Source organism: Pogona vitticeps, chromosome 3, assembly GCF_051106095.1.
Source record: "Pogona vitticeps strain Pit_001003342236 chromosome 3, PviZW2.1, whole genome shotgun sequence".
NCBI lineage: Eukaryota > Metazoa > Chordata > Lepidosauria > Squamata > Agamidae > Pogona > Pogona vitticeps.
Genome location: NC_135785.1, coordinates 170,490,129 through 170,518,125, shown reverse-complemented (window position 1 = coordinate 170,518,125; position 27,997 = coordinate 170,490,129). Strand labels below are relative to the sequence as shown.

General features: G+C 40.7%; 1 long non-coding RNA gene and 1 pseudogene across 4 annotated transcripts; one reads left to right on the top strand and one right to left on the bottom strand.

Annotated features, from left to right (window-relative positions):
• Positions 1 to 3: 3 nt before the first annotated feature.
• Positions 4 to 27,630, top strand: LOC140705767 (uncharacterized). Of its 4 annotated transcripts, XR_013544114.1 has the most exons (4): positions 4 to 316; positions 19,691 to 21,176; positions 22,743 to 22,792; positions 23,961 to 27,630. It is a non-coding gene; the product is annotated as an uncharacterized LOC140705767 (long non-coding RNA). The 4 variants fall into 4 exon arrangements; XR_013544112.1 differs by lacking the exon at positions 4 to 316 and having other exon boundaries at positions 14,590 to 21,176; XR_013544115.1 differs by lacking the exons at positions 19,691 to 21,176; positions 22,743 to 22,792.
• Positions 6,339 to 6,516, bottom strand: LOC140706233 (U2 spliceosomal RNA; annotated as a pseudogene).
• Positions 27,631 to 27,997: the final 367 nt, after the last annotated feature.

The window sequence follows — 27,997 nt, the reverse complement described above, 5'->3', positions numbered from 1 at the left end:
GCAAGAGGAGGAGGAGGAAGAGGGAAAGGGGGGCGGACACACGAGCGTGCGCCACTTCCTTTCCTCCATCTGCCTGCCTGCCTGCCTGCGTTCCTCCCCAGCGGGGGCAGAAGAGGGAGGAGGAGGAAGAGGGAAAGTGTGGGGGGAGGAGGACGAAGAAGGGAGGCGGACGCACAAGCGCGCGCCACTTCCCTCCCTCCGTCTGCCTGTCTCGCCACCTGCTTTTCTCCCCGGCCAGCACGGCCCCGCATCACTCTCTCGGCGGTGGCGGCAGCGGCGGCGGCTCCTTCCAACGGGCCCCCCACATGGAAGATCGGTAAGCGAGTTTTGCCCATTGGGGCCGACGCTATGCCTCCGCATTAGCGATCCCGGAAAAGGGATCGCTATGCGGATTCGTCGTTATACGGTGCGCTCGTAATACGAGGCACCACTGTATGTAGCTAAGCTTCTTTAAATGTCAGTTATTGGTATTGCCTCACACTGCAGTGTGACCAAAATGCAAAACTTCGGATGTGGCTATGCAGATCAGGGGCTGGGCCTTCAATAATCAGGGTAACATAGTATGGGCAAAGCCTGCCCTTAGCCATTGGCATTGGGCAGCATGCCCTTTGCTGAGTTGTATAGAGGGAGCGGTGTCTGTGTGCCTCTGTGCCCTGCAAACAGAATTATGTTGCTTCTACTAGGACATGCCCCAACATCTGACTAATTAAAAAAATGTACTGGTGATCTTTCATTCTCAGCTGAAAGATGAGTCTCAGCCATCCCATCCCTTCCTTAGGAATGAGATATAGTTTTGCTTGACAGTTTTGGCCAAGGTTGCGTTCTCACCCTTCCCAAGACTTGGTCTGACAACAAATGCATCTTAAGAATTTGCACAACTATACGGCTTATGAAGCACTACTAAGAAGTAAAGTCTGCACAGATCAATGCACAAATGTGAATGGCAAAAATGTGCCCAACTGGGGTATGGGGATACAAACATACTTTAGTCATTAGTAAAGATGGGGACGAAGTGCCCAGTGGCTCAATGAACCACAAATCAATTTGTCAATTTGTCGGTTCTTTTTCTTTTTCTTTTTCTTTTAGACAGCCCATGGGGCTATCTTTGGGGAAAAACGCCCCGGCCCAACAGCCTGCCCCCCACCCCCTTCCCACTGTTACTTACCTGGCCAGGCTGCTTCAGTTTCAGCAGCTTAGTTTTTCCAAGGAGGAGCGGGGAGGGCTCCTAGTTTGGCAAGTCTGACTGAGGCAATTTCCCGGCTGTCTTTGCACAGACAGCAGGGGTGGGGGATTGCTTCAGTGAGACGTCCCTCATCTTTCTGTGCCCCAGCGGGCATAGAAAGATGAGGGAAGTGGGACCCTAGTGATCCGCCATCCCCACGGTCCTTGCAAAGACAGCAGGGAGGGGGGATCATTTCTATCAGGCTTCACTCCTCTTCCTATCACTGCCGGGGCATAGGAAGAGGAGTGAAACCTGATCTAAGTGATCCCCTACCCCCACTGTCTTTGCAAGGACTACAGGGGTGGAGGATTGCTTCAGTCCCCCTTCCCTCCTCTTTCTATGCCCGGTCAGGCATAGAAGGACAGGTGAAGCGGGTTCAAAGCAGGATCAAAGTGATTCCCCATCCCTGCTATCTTTGCAAAGACAGCAAGGAGATCTCCTTTGGTCAGGCTTCTCCATATATGCTGCAGACCCACAGAAAAACAGGGTAAACCTGAGCAAGGTGATCCTCCCCATTTTTTAAACAGGGGAGTGGGGTTCCATTCATGTAGGTTTGAGCAAGCCACCAAAAGGGAAAATCCCTCTCTGCTTATGCCTCCAAGGAACAGCTGATCCATGGGGACATAAGCATATAGGGATAGATGAGGGGATGAATATAAAAGGGTTATATTCATTGCTTCGTATTCGTCAGGGTCTCTAGACCCCAAGAATATGAAGCAACACATATCTGACAAATGAGGGATATTCATTGAATAACCCAATTTGTTTTAATATTTGTCCCCGTTTCTAGTCATTAAGAAATGTACATGTTAGGAAAAATGTGTGAAAATGCACATGAATTTCCATTCTGCAGTTGAAAAATTGTGTAAATTTTCACACCAAGACAGAATTTCATGAAAATTTGGTATCCCTTAATTTTACTTAATTTTATCAATGGCAGATCACAAATAGTTCCATGGGCCTCCACTCCCCCAAAATCTGGTTCTGGGGAGGTATCTTACATTTTACAGCAGATTTGATCATGCAGCGCTATTTTATTAGCCCTTCTCATTTCAATGTGCAACTAGCACAGTTGTCTTCTTTCTTATTGCTTTTTGTGATGTTTTCCAATCCCTTATTCCCCTTTTCAAGCCTGTCATCCTGTCTATGAAATGAGAAATAAAATAAAATAAAATATTTAAAAAAAAACAAGGACAAGAAGAAACTGCAGCTTGGATTTGAAGAAACACTGTGAAATTCAGACTGATAGTTATTCCCATCTCTCTCATCCACTATTTCTCATTTCATAGATGCTCTGCTCCTTGACTTGGCCATATTCTTCCTTGAACTGACCTGGGTATGTTAATCACCTGATCATTACTTGAAGGTTCTATTTATAAATGGCACATTTTAAAGTTTTGTTTCTCAAAACAAAAGTAATGTCTAATCACATGTTGAATCTTGCATATTTTCATAGCAGAATCGGTCAGGAATAGTCAAGAACATTTATTGTCTGCCTGGGGGCCTGCAGAGAATGCATATTCTTGCACATGTGTGCATAAAAGCTCTATTAAAAAGGCAAAACAGGACACTGATTTACTAAGGGCAGGTACCAAGACACAGGAACAGCTGGAGCATATGCCATAATATTAATCAGTTAGACCCAGGGAGTTAGGATGAGAGATCATTAAAGAGTTGATTACAAATAGCCTTTGAATGTATATTTTCTCCATTCATTCCTAAGCGATTAAATAGGGCTGCACTCAGGGATGTTGATGGGGTTTGTGCAAAACCTACCTGTTATCCCAGCACTGTATGTCCCAAGGATTCCCACAAGGTGGATGTTGTCTCTATGCAAACAGAGATGAGCATGTTGTCTGCTCAAGACTGATGTGTCACATCATCTCCTTTGGGCGGTAATGGAAATGACGCATTTATATCAGAGGAAGGAAGTTACCATAACTTTTTGCTTCATCTGTGATCTCTGGAATAGTGCTGCCAGCATGGCCTGGGGTCCACTGTGGGTAATCTCAGAGTCTTAGTTCAAAAGAAGTAATTTCCCTTGTCTCTAATCTGTTTATTGTCAATGGGCTTTCAATATTCCTTTTGACCACGCCACGTGTTGCAAGTGTTGTGAATGAAGGCCAAGAGATCCAATTGAATGTTGCTTCAAGAAGATAGCCTGTTGAGTGAGCAGTCTTCCCTAAACGGATTCCTCCTGATGTTTTGGCCCCACAGCTTCCACCAAACTCAGCCAGCACTGTCAGAATAGAGAGTTGTTGCAGGCCAAAATGTCCCGAGGGACTTCCTCATACGCTATGGCCAGACGACCTTCAAGAAAGTTCAGTAGTTTAGGTATTTGGCTGTGAAGCCAGAAGTTGGGAGTTCAGTTCTCCAGAGTTCATTGACAGGGGTTGGGTTTAATGCTCCATAGGGATCCTTCCAGTTCTGCAGTTCTAAGATGATGGTACTGATGATGATTAGAAATTCATTTTTGTCTCAAGTCATATCAGAAATGGATTTGTAGTGAGGAAAGGGTCTTTCAATATGGAGTTAGCCAAAACCTCAAGATTTTATATAATTTACAGACCAGGAGTACCATCTTTTGTTATGCTTTTGTAACAAGGCACTCAGATCCAGAATAAAAAAAACAGGCATAAACTGTAGCTCAGTGACAGAGCATATGCTTTAGGTAGTCACTGTTTTCCTTTCTAAACAGGACTGGGAAATTTATTTATTTATTTATTTTATTAGACTTCTACCCTGCCCATCTAGACCAAAGGTCTACTCTGGGTGGGATTACAATTTTTAAAAAGAGTAAACCCAATAAATATCCCATAAATCCAAGATGCAAAAATGACAAAATTTAAGATATGGCAGGAGGGAAAGCCTGCCCAAATAGCCAGGTTTTAACTTTACTCCTGAAAACACCCAAAGAGGGAGCCCGGGCAAGTTGTTCCAGAGGTGAGGGGCCACTGCCGAGAAGGCCTGGTCTCTCATTCTTTCCTTCCAGACATCCCTTGGCATTAGGCCCCTCAGCCGCCCAGCCTGGTTAGAATGCGTGACTCTGGCAGAACTGGGTGGGAGAAGGTGTACTGCCAGATATCGATACCCTCACTGTTTAGGGCTTTATATGTCATCGTTAAAACTTTGAAATCAACGTGGAAGTGAATGGGCAGCCAATGCAAGGCGGCCAGGGTTCTGGAAATATGGTGATACCTTTTCACCTCTGTAAGAAGCCTGGCTGCCGTATTCTGCACCATCTGAAGTTTCCACATCAGTCTCAAAGGCAGCCCCACGTACAGCGCATTACAGTAGTCTAATCTCAAGACTATGAGTGCATGGACCAAAGTGGTGTGTGCTCCCACATCAAGATTGAGATGCAGCTGGGCAATCTGCTGAAGATGGAAGTGTGTGGAACAGACCACCAATGCCACCTGGTTTTTCATGGTGAGCGCCGGGTCCAGATGTACACCCAGACTGCAAACCTTACTCTTGGTGGCAAGAGTCACCCCACCCCAAAAAAAGAGAGGGAGTTTCCCAAGCCACTGATGTCTGGGCCACCCACCAAACTAAAATAAGTTCAAGAAAGTCTGAAAAATAAGAAAGCAAGTAGCAGTTGGTCCACAATATTGAGCTAGTTAGATCAGTGATTTAATCAAATTAAGAGATTACCTCCAGTTCCTCTGCAAAGTAAGAGTCTAAATGCAAAGGTTGGCCTTACCCAAAGTAGACCCATTGAATCAATCAGACCAGTCGTGACTTGTATAAACCTGTTCAATGAGTGAGTCTACTCTACTGGGGAATAATAACTGGATTTAGCTCAAGGTGCATCTTGCTTGGGGCAGAAATATCAGTGGCTGAAGATGAGATGTGACTCAGGCAGCTTGTATTGCCTTCAGTACCCTCAGATGAGCACAGACTCCCAGTAGGTTGATTCTCTATTGCTTCTATCTAAGTCATGAATGGGAGCCCCATATATGACCTTTGAGCATGATTCTGACAATGCCACTATTTCAAGATGCCTTGTTCACATGGGTTACCAAGGCACGAGGATTATAAAATAGGTCGTAATGAGCAAGTAAACTGTTCCATTGCACACCAATTATGATCCATAGAATGAGCTTTCTATTCAAATTTTGAATAGCATCTCAAACTGACTAGGAGGGAGGGAAGGGAAAAACAATCTTTGGTTCCCTGATGGGCATTTCTCAGTGAATTATATTCATAGTATTCTCAATAGCCTTGTGTAATCTGAATTAATTACTAAATCTATTCCCTTCATTCCCTAATTAACTCATCCTGCTGAAAGTAATTTTCTTTAAAATCAGCTCATTTAGATTTCAGCATATTCTTCAGATACGGGTCCCAGGATATAAGATGTATCACTGGGCAAAAGGTGCCCTCGACAACTACCTTTTCCAGACTTCCTTTGACTTCAGGCACCCACCGAAGACTACAGTCTTCTACTGAGGATGGAAACAAATGTCATTGGATTCCACAGGCTTGAGGAAAGTAGGTGTTTGCTGCCTCCTATAATTCATTACATGCCACACCTCAGGAATTGACACAACAGTAAGGCTTACAGAGCATTTCAGAGGAATAAAACGCACATAAAACATGCTCTGTATAAAACACAGCTAAAAATGCACAGGATTTTTAAAAGATGTGCAAGCATGAATGGGATTTGGCCTTGTTTTCATTCTAGTACAATTGCAGCTGTCTTAGTCAACATGGAAAAATGCATATTTTAGGCAAAATGGATAAATAAATGCACATGCTAGGGAAAATGTGTTTAAAATATGCATGGATTTCCATATGGAGAAAAATCAGTCTCATAACCTAGCATGACCCAACGATGGGAAGACAATGCAGTTGGAATTCAGAGGAGCTCCGCTGGGATTTTCACATCCTTTCCTATTCACACTTCTGCTTGTGGATCTTATTTGGTTCACATTTTGAAGCTAAAACCAAACTGATGTGGGATGTCCAGACAGATCTGTCATTCAGTTTGTTGCTGTGCTTCAAACATCACACCGTTCCAGATGGGATGATGCAGTTCTAGGCACAGGCTGTGCAAGAAACAGATATTTCAAAGCCCAGAGTGTGGATATGTTATCCTTTAGGGCTGTGACTTACAGAATGCCCCAGTTTGCATGGGGAATGGGAACTTTTCACATGCAGGTATGAAAAAGGCTGCATGCTTTTGAATAATTGTTTTCTAAATGTGTAACTCCAAAGAATGGATAGTGGGAAATGTATATACACAAAAATATATACTACACTTGATCTTAGCCAAAAGGCCGAGAAGTGAATCCAAGGCAGCCAACTCTATCTTAGAAAAGCGGATTAGGGACATTGACATTCAGTATTCTATTTCAATGGCTCGCAAAACATGCTCCATCTTGCATCTTGGCCTAAACTATAATTTCTCCCAAAGTGCTAGGTATTTAGAGAATTTGATTATCCCAAAATACAGGCATGTCTTCTCAAGAGCCCGATTTAACTGTCTCCAATCCGCAATTTTAGATAGGCGATATTCTGCCAGCCCTTACAAAAAAAAATGGTGTCCATGTAAGGATAGAGAAATTGAAACTTTGAAGCACGTCCTTTTGGAGTGTAATTTTTACAGAAATGAGTGTATCAAATTCCTCAAACCCATAATGAATGTCTTCCCAGGTAGGACTCTGGTTTGGCATACAAAATATTTATTAAGCGGCACAAACAAGATAACCACCGAATCAGTGACCAAATTCCTTCTCTCTGCCCAAAGAATACAAAAGACAATCTTTTTTAAAAAAATGTATGGGTAATCTATTTTATCAATTTATACTGTTTTAGCTATCTTGAAATGTTTTAATTGCTTCCATTTATTTTAAATATTACATGTATGTATTTTAATGGGTCAGAGACCACGCAATAAAGATTGATTGATTGGCAAAAATATATACAGTTTTAACTCAGTTTCAAGTCTCCACCTCAAAGAGTGATATTGGGCCTCTCTCAGTCTAACTAACCATACAGGATAGCTATGAGGGGAAATTAAGGAAGAAGAAGATCATCTAGGAAAACGTGAAGGATATTTTTACTTCGTTTTGTACCTTAAAGGCAGGTAGGGTATAAATGTAGCAAATAAATAAAATCAAATAGAAACAAGTAGGGTTTTAAATAAATTGCAAAACTAGAGCTCAGTGAAGAATTGGAACTAAGCAGCTTTTGAATGAATGGATGTGAAATTCATTAGAAATGAACTGATCTGTCCATCCATATTTTTAAGAGAATTGTACTGAAATTCATGGAAGTAGATCTGTGTAGGATTGTACTACAATCCACCAATGGACTTTTAAAAGGATTTCTAATAGTTTATCATTGTAAATGAATCACTCATTTACTTTATAAGAACTTGTTGCATCCATTTCAAAAGGTCCAGAACGGAAATAATTTTCATTTTTGCACACAAAGAGTTTGAAGAATAATGATATCGACACATAACTATCTTTCCAGCATTGCGCAATACCTCCCTCATAGGTGACTGGATGGCAGTGTATCTTCAGAATGGTTAAGTGTGTAATTCTTGAAATGCCAAGATGTATTTTGCATAAGTAGCTTTCTTTTCCCAGTCACCAGCCTTTGCTTAAAAACGCAGCCTTGAAATACATACCCAGTGTAATGCTGCTTGTTGTACATACCAGTGATGGAAGCAGCCATCTACTGGTGTGGAAAAGATCCAGATTTGCTTTAAAAAGAAACATGTTGCCTTTGGTATCTTCATGGGTACCAGAAATTCCACTAGGCAAACAGTTCATTCTGCTAAAAGAAATTTTTTTCTATGCTTAATTGGTAGCACTGATATCCACAATCTCTTCGGCCCAACCTATTCCTGGCCTTGGCATACTGTGAAAGGAGTTAAAGAGTGGAGTGGACATTAAAGGAGACAGCAAGTTGGTGCTGCTGGTTGAAGGTTTATTTATTGCCACAAGAAGTTAGTCAGGCATGAAATAACCTCATTCTGCACATGATTCGTTCCCACCAGGGATGGGTAGCTGCAGAGGCCCTGAAAGCAAATAAGAGAATTAGGGGAACCCTGGGAAATTCATGAGGAGTTTTGGTGGGCTGTAGGTGACTCAAGAGTCCAGGGGAGTCCCCTGAACTGCAAGGAGAACAAACCTATCCATTCTGAAGGAAATCAATCCTGAGTGCTCACTGGAAGGACAGATCCTGAAGCTGAAGCTCCAATACTTTGGGCATCTCATGAAAAGATTCCCTGGAAAAGACCCTGATGTTGGGAAAGTGTGAGGGTAAGAGGAGAAGGGGACGGCAGAGGATGAGATGGTTGGACAGTGTCATCGAAGCGACCAACATGAATCTGACCCAACTCTGGGAGGCAGTGGAAGACAGGAGGGCCTGGCGTGCTCTGGTCCATGGGGTCACAAAGAGTCGGACACAACTTAACGACTAAACAATTTAACAACTAAACAACAAAAAGGCGGCCCACCAAAGCTGCACAGTTTTTTACTCTTGGTTTACATGCATCTAATGAAGGCCAAGCAAATCAAAACACTGATAGCACCACAGAGAGAAAGCAGATGGGAGAAATGAGGAAGAAGATTAGTGGCGTGAATGCCTTCTTTCCTTATTTAAGGCATTCATGTTCATTCCTGCTTTTCACAAAAGAGCTCAAGGAAGTGTACGTGGCTGCCTTTGTAATTTTACAACAACCCTGCTATTCGTATATTACAACAACCTTCTTATATAGACCATGGTAAAAGAGTGTGGTCAGCCCAGATGACTCCCTATATTTCACACTGCAATAGATATTAGAACCCAGACCTGAGAAGCCTAAAAAGTCCAACACTGCAAGCACTATACCACTCACAACAAAAGAAAATAAGAAACAATAAGAAATATAAGTGGTGATGAATAGGATAAAAAGAATTGGGGATCCGAAAACTATCAAGAAAAGTAAAGAAGGTAAGGAATATTTTATATTTTGATTCACATTGGCCTTCTTGTAGAAAAATGAAATTCGGCTGTGGTGGGGCTTTTACGAAGCTGTTTTGAGATTTGGGGTTTTTTTCCCCCTCCCTAATATATCGTGATTATTCATCTCACAACTATGAAACTTAATGATGGAGAATGCTATGCTATTCAGAGTTCCATTCATTTATTTTCCGTTACTGTATTTCCTAGCTTAATTTGCTCCTAAAATGCAAAGAGGTTTAGCATATTGTTGTGTTAGTCACTCATTTCTGGGCTATTCAGTTACAGCTGGTGTTGTTTACTACAATCCATTGCAAAGTTTTCCTCTATAAACCTGACAAAATGAATGAGAACTGTGAAAAACCACTATACTGGGATTATGGATTTCTCCACCATATTTGTAAAGATTTTTTTTTCTCATGAATGAGCCTATTGTTATTATGGATTAACTGGGTGGAGGAGGGTGTCTCTTGTTTTTAATTCCTTCTACAAATCAGTTCTGGATCTGCTCTGTTTTGCGGTAGGCACTTTCCCCTCAGAGAACATTGAGAGCCAATGTGTTGCAGTACATAGAGCATCCAACTATGATTCATGAGTCCTCGGTTCAAATCCCTGCTTGGATGTGGAAACTCACTGAGGGTGGCAAAGGCAAATCACTCCTTGAACACCTCAAGTACATTGAAAACCCCATTAGGGTTGCCATAGTTTGGAGGCAATTTGGTGTTGTATAGCAGCTATTGCAACTTTTTTTCTTGTGGTACAGTGTTCAATCTGCAGTACTTCAGTGAAGACTCTACTCGTGACTTCAGTTCAATCCCATGCTGAGGTAGCCAGCACGAGGTTGACTCAACCTTCCATCCTTCCAAGCTCAGTAAATTGAGTGTCTAGCTCACTCGGAAGGCAGGGCAATGTTTAGTCTGCGTAATTACATTGTCAACCACCGCGAGAGAGCCTCAAGCCCTATGGGATGGTATATAGGCAGCACACTTTGCTTTTTACTTTGCACATGCTTTGGTTCTCGGGGGAAAGGACGCTAACTTTCTGGAGATATATTTTGCATAAATTACAGATGAGAAAGAAAGATTTTCTGTACTTTGCTTTCAGCTGGAGACAAGGATTCTCATGAGTCAACTGCCCTGCTGCATATAAACAGGCTAAACTGATGAGGATAAGGAATTTAGTAAACATCAGTACTCAGGTGATTTACAACAAAGGAGAGCACTGATATTCTTCTGCACCACCACAAGCTGCCACAGTTGCTACCAAATGAAGCCTTTGTCCCTGGTTTCCATGTGATAAAGGTAAAGGTTCCCCTTGACATTTTAGTCAGTCATGTTTGACTTTAGGGGGCGGTGTTCATCCCCATTTCCAAGCCGTAGAGCCAGCGTTTGTCCGAAGACAGTTCCGTGGTCACGTGGCCAGCGCGGCTATACACGGAACGCTGTTTACCTTCCCACCGAGGTGGCACCTATTTATCTACTCACATTTACATGCTTTCAAACTGTTAGGTTGGTGAGATTATACTATATATTATACAGTGGTGCCTCAATTTACGACCATAACCTGTTCCAGAAGATGGATGTAACTTGAAATGGTCGTAAGTAGAAGCATGCATCCCATAGGAATGCATGGGAACACGATTAATCCGTGCCAGCCCCCCCCAAAAAAACCAACAACCCCAAAATAAATGAAAATAAAACACTGCAAGCCCCATAGGAATGCACTGGGGTTGCAAAACAACAGCAGCAGCAACAGCACACACACACACAAATACACACACACACACACACACACACAAAGACACAACCCAAAAATAAACAGAGCAAGTCCCACACTGGGACTGCAAAAAAACCCCACCAAAAACCAAAACATCGCAGAAACATAACCCCTCCAGCCCAAACTCACTCAGAACAGTTTTTTAAAAGGAAAAAAAAATCACCTTACCTTACCAGGCAGTCCAAAGCCTCCTCCAATGGCACTCACTCCTTGGCTGCAGCCGAAGCAGTGGAAGCAGGGCCGGATATGGTGGAGGGCGAGGCCAGGGCGAGTGGCCAGATGTCCTGGCCAGGAGGCGCTTCTCCTTCCAGCGGGGAAAGGGTGCAGCCATGACAGCAGCCTGCCTCCGGCAGCTGCTCATCAGGGCTCCTCACCGCCCTCCGCGGGGCCACTGCCGCCGCTAACTGCTGGGTCCCGGTCCTGCAGGAAAGGAGGACGAAGTGGCGCGGGAGGACCCTTCCACCAGCAGCAGCAGCGGCAGCGGCCCTGCGGAGGGTGGTGAGGAGCGCCAAGAGACGCCCCCACCGCCGCCGCATCCCTTTCCCAGTACTTTACTGCAAAAGTTACAGTAAAAATTTCCCTGACCCCTGCTCTAACCGTTGGGGCAAAAGAGCTACAAAGAAGCAGCCACTACCAACATTTAGCTATTTGAATTCCCCGCCTTTCCCCCCTGCCTGTTGCTGGTCGTAACTGGAAGCTCCGGCCACAAGTCGAAGCAAAATTTTGCAGCTGGAGCTGGTCGTAACTCAAAATAGTCGTAGGTAGGGACAGTCGTACTGTAAGTCAAGGCACCACTGTATAGTATAATTTATATCACATAACTATATTATATAGTCTACTGTATATTATATATTACATTATTATCTCAACTTTTGGAGGCACAGCTGAATGTTTTTCTTCATTCCTTTTCCTTCTAATAACAAAATTTCCATGACATTCAGCAGAGTAGCAGAGAAAAGAAGATCAAAAAGAAACAAACCCCGTGCTATGTATCTGGTACTTCCAGCACGTAAAAAAGGTTTCCAGACATCGTCTTTGTTTCGAAAGCTTCATAATGGATCGGATTAGACGCCATCTGCTGTGCCCAAGGCAGTTTATTAGTTACATCTACTAGGAGTAGTCCCATTAAATGAACAGGGGACAACAACTCTAGATAAGCCATGATGATTTCACATCTAACCCTTAGAGCCCAACAGACATTGAGGCTCAGATTGCTTATTTGCAACTGAACTGGAATGAAAAACAAGCTACTGATAATTATGATCAGATCACCATGAGGTTGGGGAAAGATCTACTGTTCAGTGATCTAAGAACAGCCTTTTTAAGTTGATGCTAAAGGCCTACCTGTTACTCTACCTGTGACAGGGGCCCTGAACACCTCCTCTTTAAAGCTCGCAAGCACAATGTGACAGAAACAGCTCTCCCCTACTATTCATTTTGTTATTTAATCAGATACACATAACATTTATCATAATGTTAAGGCTCATCTAAACAGTGTGAGACCGGACTTCCCTTTTTTATTTCTAATACTTACTGTTATTCTGTTTACAATTTCTGAGGCACCCCTAGTGATGTAGCAAAGCCAAGGGAAGAGTCCCAGGGCAATTTTCACCAGTAGAAATGATATCATGCAGCCCTAGAGTGTCAGTTCATGAATAGATGGAGGATGGAGACAAGTGAAGTCCTCCTACCTAGCATAACCCAATGACAGAGTTGGAATTGAGGTGCTAACAACACCTTTACCTCTCCCTATGATATAACATGGGCAGTGGGATTGGATGCCTGCATGTGGTATTTGGGTATGTACTCTGCCTCCATTTGGCTTCCCACTTCAAATGGCAGAGCTTTGTCCTCCATGAATTGATATGAAGATAGCTGAAGGCTGGGCCAATCAAAAACACATTGCGTTGTAAAACAAAGTAACAAATACCCCAGACACACCCAGGTCAAGGTGCAAGCTACCCACAGACAGCCACAGTATTTTGCAAATGTGGAAAAGAATCTCACAAGCATTGGTCTTCATTCCTTGAAGTAAGAATGCACTAATAACAAAGCAAATGACTAGAAATCTGCTGTTTGTTTGGGAAATCCCAAATCTGCCAGTTAAGCAACACTACCTGCTGATAATGCCACCTGCCTACAGAATTTGGCATCTTAGTAGAGATTTCTGCTGAAGAGATATTAATGCAATGAATGTATTAAAAAGGTAAATTTTAAAAAGAGCACTGAAAATTGAAAAAAAATTACAAAAACACCACTGCTGATTGAGTTCCAATATAAAAAAACAAGATTTTCCTTTTGAGGAGAGGAAGATTTTTGCCTATAGTATAGGTGTTAGGCTTCTAATAAATCTTTCCCTCCAATAATGTTTTTCCAGGCTATTATGTATTATTTACATTTTAGTATACAAATTATGCAAAAACATAAGTTTGCATTTAGTTCATTATTCTCATCTCATCTCCCAAGAGGAACTAATTAGAAGTTCCATGCTAGTAAATATTATATCTAAATTGTCTACATTTAAAAGAATTTACAGTGCTTTCAGTTAATTAAAAAAACATTTTTATTTTCTTTTAACTTCACCGTTATCTATTTCCTGTCACTACGAGACAGCGGCTATCACAATCTGAATTTATGGTTGCAGGAAACCTCTTGCAGCCAAGTGGATAGAGGGTTAAACTGTATTTTTAACAGTGTAAGGCCTGAGACTAATACCATGTCATAATCTGAAGTATTTGGGCAAGTTTTCAACAGCAGATTTTTTTGCAAAAATTAGGCAAGCGAAAAGGGGACATATATCAATGGAGGTATTGAACTGGAGTCAGAGGAAATCTCTCAGCAGTATCCAGGAAGCTGGTGAAGCAACATTTGTTAATACCATGTGTTATTTTAGACAGCCTCTACTGAAGGAACAGAAAGGAAATGGGTTGATTAAAACAGGAATTAAGGATATTTCAGACTGCTTAGGGCGCCCACTGCAGATTTCAGTTTCTGCTTCAGAGTTGTCAACTTTTGAAATAAAATATTCCGAAGACGAATGGATAAATATTTATTTCATTTTATGATAACAACTTTTCAAAATTCATGGATTTCTTTGTAAGTCAGATGAAAAAAAAGTCAGATGTTTTTTCCTTTTAAGATGTGAAAGAAAGAGGCAGTTTTGTGTACTCAAACAGAGGGCTGAGAATGCTTTCTCTTTGGATCTACATGTCTATTCAGCCATGGTTGTGGATTTGAACTAGGTTTGCCCCATGTACATTATATGTTCAAAGAATTAAGCTTGTATACCTGATCCTACTTCAACATTGCGTCATCCCTTTGCCATAATCACCCAAACCAATCTTCTTTGCCTCCCACGTGGGAATGAAACAAGCATTTTAAAAAAGTTCATTTTTACTTATATACCGCCCCATAGCTCTACAAGCACTCTCCGGGTGGTTTACAATTTTAATTATACAGGCTACACATTGCCACCACTACCACCAGCAAGCTGGGTACTCATTTTACCGACCTCGGAAGGATGGAAGGCTGAGTCAACCTTGAGCCGGCTACCTGGGATTTGAACCCCAGGTCGTGAGCACAGTTTTAGCTGCAGTACAGTGTTTTAACCACTGCACCACGAGGCCTTTGGCTGATGTGGGACGCTAAGCAAGGTTGGCCCTGGTTAGTACTTACATGGAGTAAGACAAGGGACTACCAGGGATATCTGTGTAGCAATAAGAAATAATCCTACCTGAAACCTTAGGAGATTCCTGACAATACTGGACCAGATAGCTCAGTGGTTTAGGTATGGTTGGCAGTTTGATTCCCCTCTATGCCTCCCTAACAGGGGCTGTACTCAGATCTAGAAGGTCCCTTCCATCTCTGCAGTACAGAGACGATAATGGTGATCATAGATGAATGAAGGTCTTGTTGGTATAAGGTAGCTTCAAACATGCTTATTCTTCCTAAGTGACAATAAGAGTAAGAGATGCCAGAGACAACTCAGAAGAACCTGGTACATCTCCAACTGTACACAGGTTCTGCTTGCATCCACAGCTTGGAAGTGACTAATCAGAAATAAGCTATAATTAATTCCTTCTAGCAAGAAAACTACATAAAGCTCGGAAGTTCATTTTCGGAACTACATTCCCATGCACAGGAATGAGCCATTCTAGAAGCCATGATGGCTAGCTGATTCTGGGAGCTGGAGCCCCCAAAAGTACCTTTCATATCTCTGAAATTCAGGATTAAGAAAACTACATTAATATAGTATTACGTACTCCTTTTTTCTTGAAACTGTAACTGTAATTCTTTAATTCCATCTATATTTACAGTAAAGTGTGGCCCCAGTAGTGACGTACACTTTTTACCATAGGCCAGCAATCTGTAGCATTCAGATGTACATGTGCTTTTCAGAAAGTGAAAAAGTATTTTCATTATTTTCAAATAATGAGTGAGTCGTGAGTCATGTGCAAAATACAACTATAGTAGTATGTAACTAGTTGGAGACTTGAAACTGTAACTGTCATTAATTATATTTGAAATAACAGTCCTGGTAGTGTATGTACCTCCATGCCGTTCAACTTTTCCCATGGAAGTTTAGCACTGTCCAGCTACGCTGAAGGTATTCTGCATAAGCATCTTATAACTAGACAGAGAGAGCACCCCCAGAATTTAGGGGGTGAGCAATTTGCCTTTTCTAAGGACTACCCCCAAATATCTAGTTGTCCAAGTAGCATTCATCTCTACCTCAAAGCTTTGCACTTAATTTGGACTCCTCTCCTGAACCAAAGTTAAGAATAGAAAATTGTTGGTGGATTGTTTTGCTTTGCATTTCATTTTCTTCCCTAGCTAAACAGGGGAGACTTTCAGCAGCTGTTTCTTGACTTGGAAAAACAAGCAGATTTCCAACGTTCTCACCATAAAGAATCAAGTAAATTGTTCAACAGGTTTTAAAAAAGTTAAATTTGATAATTTACAGGCTCCAGAGGTTCAGCTAGCTTTTGTGGCATGATACTAGAAGTTTAGTCCAGCTTTACTTAGTTGCTAGAAATTGCTCTGTAAAAAAAAAAGAGTGTGACTTCCTAATCTCTTTACCAAGGAACCACATGCTTTATTCATTTGTTCCAGCCATTTTTCTCTAGCCATTTGTCATTTGCATAACACTAAGCAAGCAGGCTTGTGAATATCCAAACCACAAAAAAGCTTCTATAGATTTTTTTTCTTTTCTATTCTATTTTTTCTTTCCTCTCTCTCTCTTTTTTTAACATAGGGGACTTCATAGAGAAATCTTCAGCTGCAGATTCATTACACTTTCTGTTTAGCTAGTCATTTCCTAGTGGAGCAGTGATATTTTATTTGGCTGGCGATGGTTTCTAGCACAGGAGAACAGTTGTATTTTTCTCAACCGGGTATTGGAAAGTATTTTCCTTGTTTATTTTTCCTCAATGTGCATCTGTGTGAATGAAGATTCATGCACGTGTGCTCAAAATGAAAAATATTGAATCTGGTTCACTCCTGTGTGTTCTATTGTGAAAAATATGAAACACTCATCAGGGAAAATTTGCTTGCTTACTTACTTGCTCACTCGCTTGCTCATTCGTTCGCTCACTTTTTGTCCCCAAAGGTTTGGCAAACATGTTCTTATTCTTCCAATTTATTTCAAAATATTGCATGTCAGTACAGTAGGACCCCCCCTATCTGCTGGATCAGCATCCATGGATTCACTTATCCACTGCCTGAAAATATTACACAAAAAACCATAGGGATATATACATATACTCATGTTTCCATGGTGTTTTTACCAGAACTAGCTACTAGAGGGAGCCGGAGACAATGCTATATTTACTACTTTTTTGGCATCTGGGAGGGGGGAGCGGCTTTGTACCTATCCCCCATGGATACTGTGATCCTCTTGTATCTGTACTGGAATGTATTTCTCAGTATACTAATATAAAGGGTAAAATGGCTGTTCCTTGCTTCTCTGTACTAAAAAATACTCACTACATTCCTCCTTCTCATTCATTTCACCTATCTAACTAAATGAGGCACTATTCTGAGGAACCCTGCCATCTCCCTTATCTACTATGTGGGAATGAGACAAGTATTGTTTCCCTCAAGGTTTTTTTTTTTTTTTTCAGTGTGCAGGAAATGCTTCTATTCTATAAACGGGCACCTTTCCCTATGAAGAACAAAACACCAGCGGTTGGAAATGTTGCCCCCTTCAGGGAGAACCAAGGGGACGTGGTGCTGCTGTGGATTAAACTGCAGAAGCCTCTGTGCTGCAAGATCAGAAGTCCAGCACTTGTAAGATCGAATCCACATGATGGAGTGAGCTCCCTTCACTTGTCCCAGCTCCTGCCAACCTAGCAGTTCAAAAGCATGTAAAAATGCGAGTAGATAAATAGGTACCACCTTGGTGGGAAGGTAACAGCGTTCCATGTCTAGTCGTGCTGGCCACGTGACCACGGAAACTGTCTTTGGACAAATGCTGGCTTTATGGTTGGAAACGGGGATGAGCACCGCCCTCCAGAGTCAGACACGACTGGACAAATTGTCAAGGGAAACCTTTACCTTAAGGAGAATCACAACTCCCAGAATTTCTTAACCAGCAAGGCAGTTATAGTCCAGAATCTTTCAAAGAACTTCATATTTTGGACTGTCTTAGCATGTTGGTAAAATTAAAGGGAGAAAAGAAGTAGGTGGAGGGGAGAACAGTGTGAGAAAAAAAAATTATGTCACGCCACTTTAAAGGCTAACAGGTTTACTTCAGTGTGAGCTTTCATGAACCAAAATTTACTTCTTCAAATACAAGTTGTGCAAATACATGTCCCTTATATTTATAGTCCAAAAAATACATTTTTAAAGAATGACTGGCTGATTGTTAAGAAAGATGCTAACAACCCCAGCAGAATTTCAGATTGTGTTTTTAATTGTGAATTATTCTATGGGATGGGGGGGTAGTTAGCTCATGAACTTTATAGCATTTTTACAGATTATGAGATCTTCCACAAAATGGGAAATTTTGCATAAAATTTCATTCCTGCCCAGCAAAGTAATCTATCAAGAGCACCAAGGAATGTTTCACCATCCTTGCTGGCAAGGAGAAGACTATTGGCTGAATATCAGGAAAAAAATTCTTAACTGTTAGAGCAGTTCAACAATGGAACCAGTTACCTCAGGAGGTGGTTAGCACTCTAACACTGGAGGCATTCAAGAGAAAATTGATCAATCATTTGTCACATCTGCTTTAATTAGGATTCCTTATTGAGCAGGAGTTGGACACAATGGCCTCCTCTAACTCAATTATTTTATGATTCTTTGATTGCAATTACTCATACTTATATGCAAGGACTAGATAAACAGTGATTGACATTGGTTGTTCTGGGTTTTTCGGGCTCTTTGGCCGTGTTCTGAAGGTTGTTCTTCCTGACGTTTCGCCAGTCTCTGTGGCCGGCATCTTCAGAGGACAGCAACCTGTACTCTGGTTGCTGTCCTCTGGTTGCTGTCCTGATTGACATTCATAACATAAAGGATATTAGGTCCATATTTGTTCTAAGAAGACTCATAGTTATAATAATGGAAAACCTGTTTCTTACACTGATACCGGACAAATGGACAATTAATCCTCAGTCTTCTTTAACCTAGGTTTTGTCTATCAAGTTACTTATTTTCTTTTCTATTCTTTTCCTTAACACTCTGGTTTTTCTATATTCTGTTCAGTGTCACTGCATTTCATCTAGATCCGATATCATATTTCATCTGAATTTCTTCGCCCCAACCCAATCCGCTTTTCAACTTGTAACTTGTCGCATATCCTCAGCATTCCCTAACATAGGTAATGAACATAAGTTGCATAAAGGAATAAGATGATGTTTTGCTCAGTTTCCTAACGTCTTCAGCAATATTGTTGTTTTTGCAGTGGATTGAACATATGCTCTGTGAACTTTTGAAAATTCTGGTTTCTGTAGATTAAAAGCTATGCTGTATTTAAACACTCAGGAACTCTCCTATGCCTATGTCCTGGTTCCTACATTGAATCTAACCTTTCTTTTCAGAGTAAGATAAAGATGAGAGATGAATCTTACCTATCTTATTATTGGAATAGGAAGAAGGGGAGGAAAAGGAAAAATAGGAGAAAAACAGAGGACTCAAAAGTGACCAGATGCTATAGTTTACAGAGGGAAGTCTTCCTTTCATGCTCCAGTAATTTCTGATTAACAATTATTAATAGCTTTTCATTTAGTAGTACATATGTAAGACAGTTTTCAACTACATTACGGATCCAGACTACAGTTGGGGAGGAGCTGCTGACTTAGTGATTCATTTACTGGTTGAATAAGTTTTTGGCACTCCAGAGCCCCACCTCCTCTGCAGGTGCCCACTCAGAGGTACCTCCTGGAGGAGGGGAGGCAGGGAAGCCAAGCTGCTGCCTCCAAGTGCATGCCCGCCAGAGGAGGCAGGGCTTTGAAGCACCAAACACCTGTTTGGCCAATAAACAAACTAACATGAACTGCCGAACCAGCAGTTCCTGCCCATTTCTAATCCAGAACCAAGCCTGTGTTTAGCAATCATATAAGGGATATAATGGCAATTTGTGACTTTCAAACTACGTCTGCATCTCCCAATTCTTCCTGCTCTCAGTTTAAGTGCTTTTTAATTAGACCTGCACAAAAGGAAATTTTTGAACCAAAAGAGAAAAATCTTTTATTTTGATTTCCAATTCTCTTCTTCTCTCATTCCAAATGATAGAAATATACAACGTCATAAAGTAATGTGATTCACCCACCGTCACCTGCGTCTTTTAAACAGTCTTGTTGAGATACCGTAAGTGAAATTTGATTTATTTTGACAGTGGGTTGTAAAAAACTATTACGAACAATAGTCTACCAAAAAAAAAAATCTTAAAAGCCCCTCACTGTGCTCTATGTATGATCATTTCAGAGGTTTCTGAGATGTGAGAGATGATAAAATAATGCAATCTATGCAAGTTAAAAGTAATAAAAGGATAGTGCTGGAAAAAAAAACGCTCCATTTGCTGTTGTCGGGAGGAATAATTTATTTTGTATCAAAATTACTGCAACTTTCCTAGAACTTAGCTGTAATTACATTGCTTTCGAATTAAAAATATATATTCTACAGTCTTGTGTACAGCTGTATTAGTCATGGGATAAGTGATTTTGGACCATGTCCAATGCCCAACAAAGTCAACTGGAGGTTACTGTTTATTTCTCTTGTATTTAAAACAGGCCTTCGGGTTGGACAGCCATATGCACTGATTTATATTTTCTTTTCTTGTGAACACTGTCTAGATTACTTGGTGAACTGTATCATAAATTAGAGCTGAAATAGTTTGCCTAAGATAAATTCTTCTCCAAGCCCTCCTCTGAATACTAATAGCAAACACCTGCAGAATATTTGTTATCTGGAGTTTTAACTTAATTTATATTAAACATCCAATTCACAGGCCATTATAGTAGAGATGGGAAAGTGCAATGATTACTGCATAATCCCTAAATGGGAGGATCCAACTCAAATTCCAGGTACCTATGAAACTCAAGGTCAGTTTAGATGGTGCAGGGACATCACTGGAAACTGGAATTCCTTAAATGCTGAAAGACTCTTGTATCTTAGTAAATTAGTTCTTTGTCTTAGGAGTCATCACTGGAAAGTAAAAGGGGCTTCATTTGCAAGTCTGATTGCTCAAGTACAAGGCTTTGAGGAATTATTATTATTATTATTATTATTATTATTATTATTATTATTATTATTATTATTATTATTATTATTATTATTATTATTATTATTATTATTATTATTATTATTATTATTATTATTATTATTTATTTATTTATTTATTTATTTATTTATTTATTTATTTATTTATTTATTTATTTATTTATACCCCGCCTATCTGGGTGACTCGTCCAGGAACCTCATGGTTTGAACACTAACTGTAAATGCCTATGTCTAAAACCTGAAGCTACTCATATTGTCTAATTTTGCCCTTCTTTGATGCCAAAGGATCCACAGTTCACCTTGTCCTTGGAACCTCTCCAGTCCAGCTGGAAGTGTACATCAAGAACACACATAGATCAGTTTGGTTTCAAAGAGAAGGAGCTGCAAGTGGCAAAAAGAACAAAGATGCTATTCCTCTCTTATACCTGTCATACTACTGTGAGTCTTCTAGGACTCTGGAACTCTCAAAATGTCCAGCGTTGGACCTCTCCAAGATAAGGTATAGGATTACCTTGTAGGTGACTCAGAGGTCCCCAACTCCTGGTCCATGGCCCAGTGCCGGTCTGTGGCCTGAGCCAGACTGGGCTGCGGAGACAGACCTCTTCTTCCACCCCCGCACACACTCCCCCAGCAGCCTGCTTGCGCCCACATAAGTGTTATGCTGCCCTTTGCGCATGCACATGAGCATGTATGCACCTGTACGAGAGCCCCTGCTCCTTTGTGCATGCACATGTGCACGTGCAAGAGAGAGAGAGAGAGAGAGCTCCTTCATGGACGTGCGCGTGTGCAGGGGGGTGCCTCACCTTCCCCAGCCACTCCGCAGGGCTAAAAAGGATTGGAACCGCTGCTCTAACTGACTTCACAGGGTTGTTTTGAGGGTAAAGGGGTTACAGTGAGGATACTTTCTTCAGAGAAAAGTTTGGATATTTATGCAGTAACACTAAATATCGAAATGAGAGAGAGAGAAATTGAGAAATTGGCTGAAATCCTGTTGCATAACTTAAGTCTGCGAAAGCTGGTGATGTCATAATCAGGGGTATTTTTTAAAAAATTATTGACTTTACCAGTGCCTGCAATTCTTGGTAACTAAAGACTTCTTCCTCCTGTCCCATGGATCCCATGACTCTTGTGGCAATAAGAGGAATTATATAGGAGCTGTGGGAGCCTCAGGACAGCAGGAGGAAAAATCTAGTTTCCAAAAATTTTCCCCTTCTGACGGCATCAGCTTTACATTGGTGTAAGTAGTGAAACAGCCATTGACAAACCACCACACTGCAGTACATTGGTCTTCACCATAAAATATTATTTTTATAAATAAATTCTAAAAACAACAAAATAAGTAGATAAAGCAACTAATATTCTGCCACCTCGTTCTTTAAACTTCAGGATTTGACATCCAAGGATACATAATATGTCACAGTATAAGGTATATGGATTTTAATATTTGAGTTGAAATACTTCATGGCCTATTATAAAGACTTGTGTTTTTATTTTATATTCTATATGTAAAATAGTATAGAATGCGCATTTGACAGGCAGTGCAGGCTGATGGAATGTTAATACTTTTAATTTAATCAGTAATTTGCAAATGTAAAAGGCCTGAAAAAGCTGAGAATGAATACACTCTAAGGTCCATGAAGCAGGCCGTTGTATTTATACTGCTATTGCATATGTAACACACGCACACACCCTTTAAGGATAAAATGGAGATTCATACATAATGGTTGTTGTGGGTTTTTCGGGCTCTTTGGCTGTGTTCTGAAAGTTGTTCTTCCTGACCTTCAGAACATGGCCAAAGAGCCCAAAAAACCCACAACAACCATTAGATCCCGGCCGTGAAAGCCTTCGCGAATACATAGAATCATACATAATTTGTCCAACTGTGGGAAGCAGGATATGAGTGGAAAGCCCAGAGCTTGGGTCATTACATTCTAAATCTAAATCACTCATCATAATTTTTTTAAAAAAACACATCATTGGTGTTACTTATTTGAGTCTCATTGCACAGTAGTTAAATTGCAGTACTGTAATAAAAAGTCTACTCACAACAAGCTTTTGATTCCAGTGAATTCAGGTAGCCGGCTTGAGGTTGACTCATCCTTCCATCCTTCTGAGGTTGGTAAATTGGATACCAAGCTCATTGGGGGCGGCGGCGGGGGGGGGGGGGGAAGGCAATATGTAGCCTGCATAATTACATTGTAAACCACCCACAGAGTACTTTAAGTTCTATGGGACAGTATATAAGCAGCACACTTTGCTACTTATTTAAAATAATCTATAATATTACAAACTATATAATTTAAAATGTGAATTTTGAAACTGTAACAAGTAACATGATGAATTATTCTTTTAATAAGGAGTAATGGCTATGGTGACACATGCGCCAGTTACATCTTCTTTGATTTACTGTAATGCGTCATATGCATGGTTGCCTTCGAAGAGTGTTTGGAAACTTCAGCACTACTGACTGATTACAGTGAGCAAAGAACTTCTCTGTTACTACAGATCTATTGGCTGAAGATCCATTTCCAGCCACAATCCAAAGTGCTGGTTATGACCTATGAAGTCCTTTTTTGATATGGGTCCATGTTATCTGAAAGACAATATATCCCCATATGAGTCTCTCTGGTTCTTAAGATCCACAGGACAGGTCCCTCTCTTGGTGTCACCACCTCCACAGGAACATTCAGTGAGAATATGGTGAGGTGTCTTTGGGCGGTGCTCCTAGGTCATGAAATAGCTTCTCTCATGTGGTTAGGTGGGCCCCTTTCTTGCTCTTCATTTGGTGACAAGTAAAGACTTTCCTTATTAGGCAGAAGAAAAATGCATCATTGTAGAATGCCATGTATTGTGTTTTCCAGTGTGTTCCAAAGCTAGTTTTAAGTACATTTAATTATGTTTAATGCCATAATTCAATTGTGCTTTTAGTACCCTCTTTTTTTAACCATTTGCAAGCCACCTTTTGTTCTTTCACAGGGGTAAAAAGTGAGCGAGAAATGAGGTGAAATAAATAAGGTCCAGCACCATCTTCTGCTCTGCAGCAGATGGTATACACAGGTGTATTACCTCCAGTACTAGAAGATATATGTGGCCATCATAAGTAGCAGCTATTGATAGTCCTGTCCTCAATGAGTTGAGGTTGTGACTTGAAAAAGTTCCTTTTTGGACAACAAAAAGTAACTTGTCTTAACTCTGGACTGGCAGGTAGAAGCAATAATTAGTTGAATTGATTTGGAATTGGGAAACCACCCATCATGCTCATAACCCTGTGGTTTTTCTGTAGACCCCATGGCAGAAGAGAGAAGTTGAGGAACGTCCATAGTGCTGATGAAGAAGGTCTTCCTAGGCTCCTAAGCCCTAAGTACTACTGAGGAAAACAGAATTTTAAAAGAAGCCATGATGGCAAGATCAGTTTCAATTTCTGGATTGGGAGAGGAGGCAAAAAACCTTCCCACAAGCTTACTTCTGTTATTCCCAGAAACAAATGGAGATGCAAGTAGTCTGAAGATGTTGCCAAGGCTTCAGCAAGACAAAATTGTTTGCGTTGGTCTTTCCATGGCATTGACCTTAGAGAAAACGACGCCCTAGAAGCAATCTCCAGAGGACACTTGGTGGGAAAGGTGTTTGCAGCTGTGGCAAAGGAGATGCGGTGGAAGCCAAGGAGACCAAATCTGGACCCTTAACGAGATGAAAGGTCAGACAGAGGCCACTGGGACTTTCCCCTGAAATGTTCTTGTGTCTGATAGCAAAGAAAACACTGTATGTCAATGGAAGCAACAAACTCAGTCACAGAAATCAGAGCTTGACAGAGAACTGGTCAAACTCCAACTGTGTGCACAACATGCAAGCACTATAGCTTTCCTTTGTATCTGTTTGTCGTTTTGTTGAAATGATTCCCTCAGCAGAAGTGGCCGCTGTAGAAGACATCTGGTAATTTGACTGGTATGGCTCACACAATTAAAAACTTGTTTACACAATTAAGATTCCAAAGTTGTTGTCTGAGAGTTATTATTCCACAGTTGCTGAGTGGCCTTGAAACCTCCGCAGCAGCAGCCCTTGATGGCATCATTTTGAAACCAGCATTTCAGTTCAGAGTTCACACCACAGTGTGCAAAACTGAGAACAGCGGCAGCTAGTTGATGATGGCACGGGAAGTGGGGCCGGGAGATATCTCCATCACTTAATCAGATACGTTTCATAATAATGAGATAGTAACCTGCTGAATTGTTTGGGACATATTAATATTCAAGTAGTAGTCCAGCAAATGTTTCTGATCAGGAAGCACTGGGGGGAAAAATTAAGTGTGGTAGAATTTATACTAGAAAGCTGGTAAGCCACAGGACTTGGCTTTCTTTTTTTAATTTTAAATGTTGTTGATTTATTTTGCTATGAAGTGTGACTAGCAAAATGCAAATTAAAAATGGAAGGCAAGTTTCCATGTAGGAAGGGTGAGGGATGGCTAGCTTCTGTGTGGCTTTGTAGCAGCTTTTGAAAAATGAACGATTACATCCCATCAGCTGTCTTCAAAGTCCTAGAGTGGAATAGGAAACGGAGCTGCAGTGCAGTGACCCTCTCTGGTCTGAACAGTAGGAGCCAGGAAGCACACCGCCTACACTTCATTCATTTCTCTTTTTTTTCAACCACTAACAGAAGACCATTTCTTTTTATTCCTTACTTTCCCACTGTTCCTGAAAAATTATCCCACTTCTAAAGACGTGTTCTACTTTTAAATGGATTGCACACTTCTGTTCACTTTGCAACATTATAGGCGCTTTTCCTCTGTCACCTTGACTTCGGTATTATAATATTTTCAGAGAACTGCAAGGTATTAAACACTCTCTGTTCTGGCACTGCTCCTATATCGCATTCTGTGAGATGATGTCTCATGGAGAGTATGTACTGTGACATGCAATCTTCTTTGATTTTCATTAGTGATATAAAACTGCAAGATGGCAAGCCATGCTTGGAGAGCAATGGAAAGGTATTATATTCAGTTGACTGTATAATTTCCTCTTGGGGAGGAGCATCTTTTGGCAAAACATACGTATTGGCAAAACATTTGGGTATTAAGAAAAACAAGAATTATACTTGGGAGCCATGATATGAGTGCCTTGATCTTGACGTGTCGACCAGATTTCTTCCAATATAGGAAATGTATATCCTGCTATTTCAAAGAGAACCTAATTTCTCCATTAACCATGTGAATGTAGGTTCATTATCATCAAAAACATGTTTCTGTATTGTGGAAACCATAATCCAGGTGACTACAATACATTTTATTAAGAAGAGGAGGTGCCCTGATTTTTAATGACTTCTTAAAAAATATCCACATTTTTCCTTGGACGTTGAACCATATACTGCATATATTGTGATATACACAATTCTAAACAAAGTGTGCTCCTCTCAACTATGAAGGCAAAACAGAAGAGGAGGAGGAATGGGGATAAGAATGACAGTTCCTCCACCCTCCTTGTTTTTTTTCATTGCCTCCCCATGCACAGAGGGTGACTTTCTGAGGAGAATCTCTTGTATTGGTGGAGGATCTCCCTGTGATTTGCAAACCTGATTTTCTAACTTGCGAAGAGAAACTTCCTGAACGGAGGTGGCTCATCTTTGAGATAAACCACTCTCCAGTCAGAAATATGGGCAAAAAATGATAACAGTAGTTGAGGAGTTACCAGGCTCCTTTCCACTTCCTTCATGCCACAAATGTAGCTTCCGCCATTAATAACCCATGAATAGGACAATTCTCTCCACAGATTATTGTATTTATGTCATATATATTTATTTTACCTTGTACCTTTTGAATTGTCGTTGCTCTGAAACAAATCACACATCTCACAGTTGGCATCAGATTGATGGGGGAAGGGGGAAATGCTACAATTTGGAAAAGGGGGAAAGTCATTTTGGAACCAATGTGATTGAGAAGTATCACTCAAGAAAGAAAAGGAAGATTTTAAGGCCCAACCTCTGTTTTATATTGTAGCACTTATTTATGTAGCTTCAGAACAAACACCTACAGTGTTGAACGAGTCCAGTTTTTAGTATGTGTACCACTGCCACCATCCATTCAAAGGCATGGTTAAAATTAAGTACCCATTCTTGATAATATATTTAAAACAACAGCAGCACATAGAAATTCATAGAAACTCATAGAAAGTCAGCTGGGTTTTGGTGGTATGTTGGGAGTAAGTGGACACTCTACTTACAGAATTAATCTGTATTGGAACAGTGGCTGCAGGTTGAGAAGTCTGTAGGTCAAATCTCCATTGACCTACAATGTATTGAAAACCGATTAATCTGTAACTGGCTGTTTTTGTTCCATTTTGTTTTTTTTTTTTCCTGGTCTGTAGGTCGATTTTCCAGCTGCAAGTCAAACCTAAATTTTGCAGCCAGAGAAGTCTGTAACTTGAAAAGTCTGTAAGTCGAGCTGTCTGTAAGTCGAGGGTCCACTGTACAAGATGGGAACCTTAGGGTTTGAGGCTGAGCCCTACAGGGCACTGGGGCTGTGTCCATGCTTATTCCACCAAGCCCAATCATTGTGCAAAACAGAAATGCATACAAACAATTACACAATGGACTTTCAACTAGGCAAGTGCAGGTTCACATCAGACCATTGGATCATCCCAAAATAATAATAATAATAAAAAGCTTTCTTGAGCACTTAAAATGCTTGGCACCAGTTGTTTCTTCACTGACTGCAAAATTAGACACTTCAAAGACTGACATATTTCCTTTGTGGTGATGTTGTTTTGGGTTTTCTATTTTATTTTTCAGATAAGTAAAGAAAAATAATTATTCCATTTGAATATGAGAATGATGTTAGAGGCTTTGCATTATAGCTTAATGCTTTTGGTTTATATTTTTAGCCTTGCTATTTCAATGTTAATTTTGAAAGGCTGTGAATTTTAAGATATGGATGCCAAGAATATTAAAATAAATAATAGTCCACATTTTGGAAGCCTTGTTTTCGGAAGAGAGGAGAGGAGCAGCACAAATCACAGGTTGCCCTTGTTTGCACATCTATTTCAATCAAAATCTTCCGTAGTTTCAAAGGAGAGCCCTAAACCTTCATTCTTCTTAAATTCTAAATACTTGATTAACAAAAGATATTCCTAATATAGTACTCATGGGAATCCAACAAAGCAATTCCTAAATGAATAATTAAGGGGGTGAATTAATTTTTTAAAAAAAAATGATTCAAATTCTAGGAACATAAATGGAAGGGAGTTGCGTCACCATGTGGGCTGCAAGTGAAATAATTGGTTATATTCTCTGTGTGCTGGAAATAGAAATGTTACCTTTTAGAATACTGTGTTC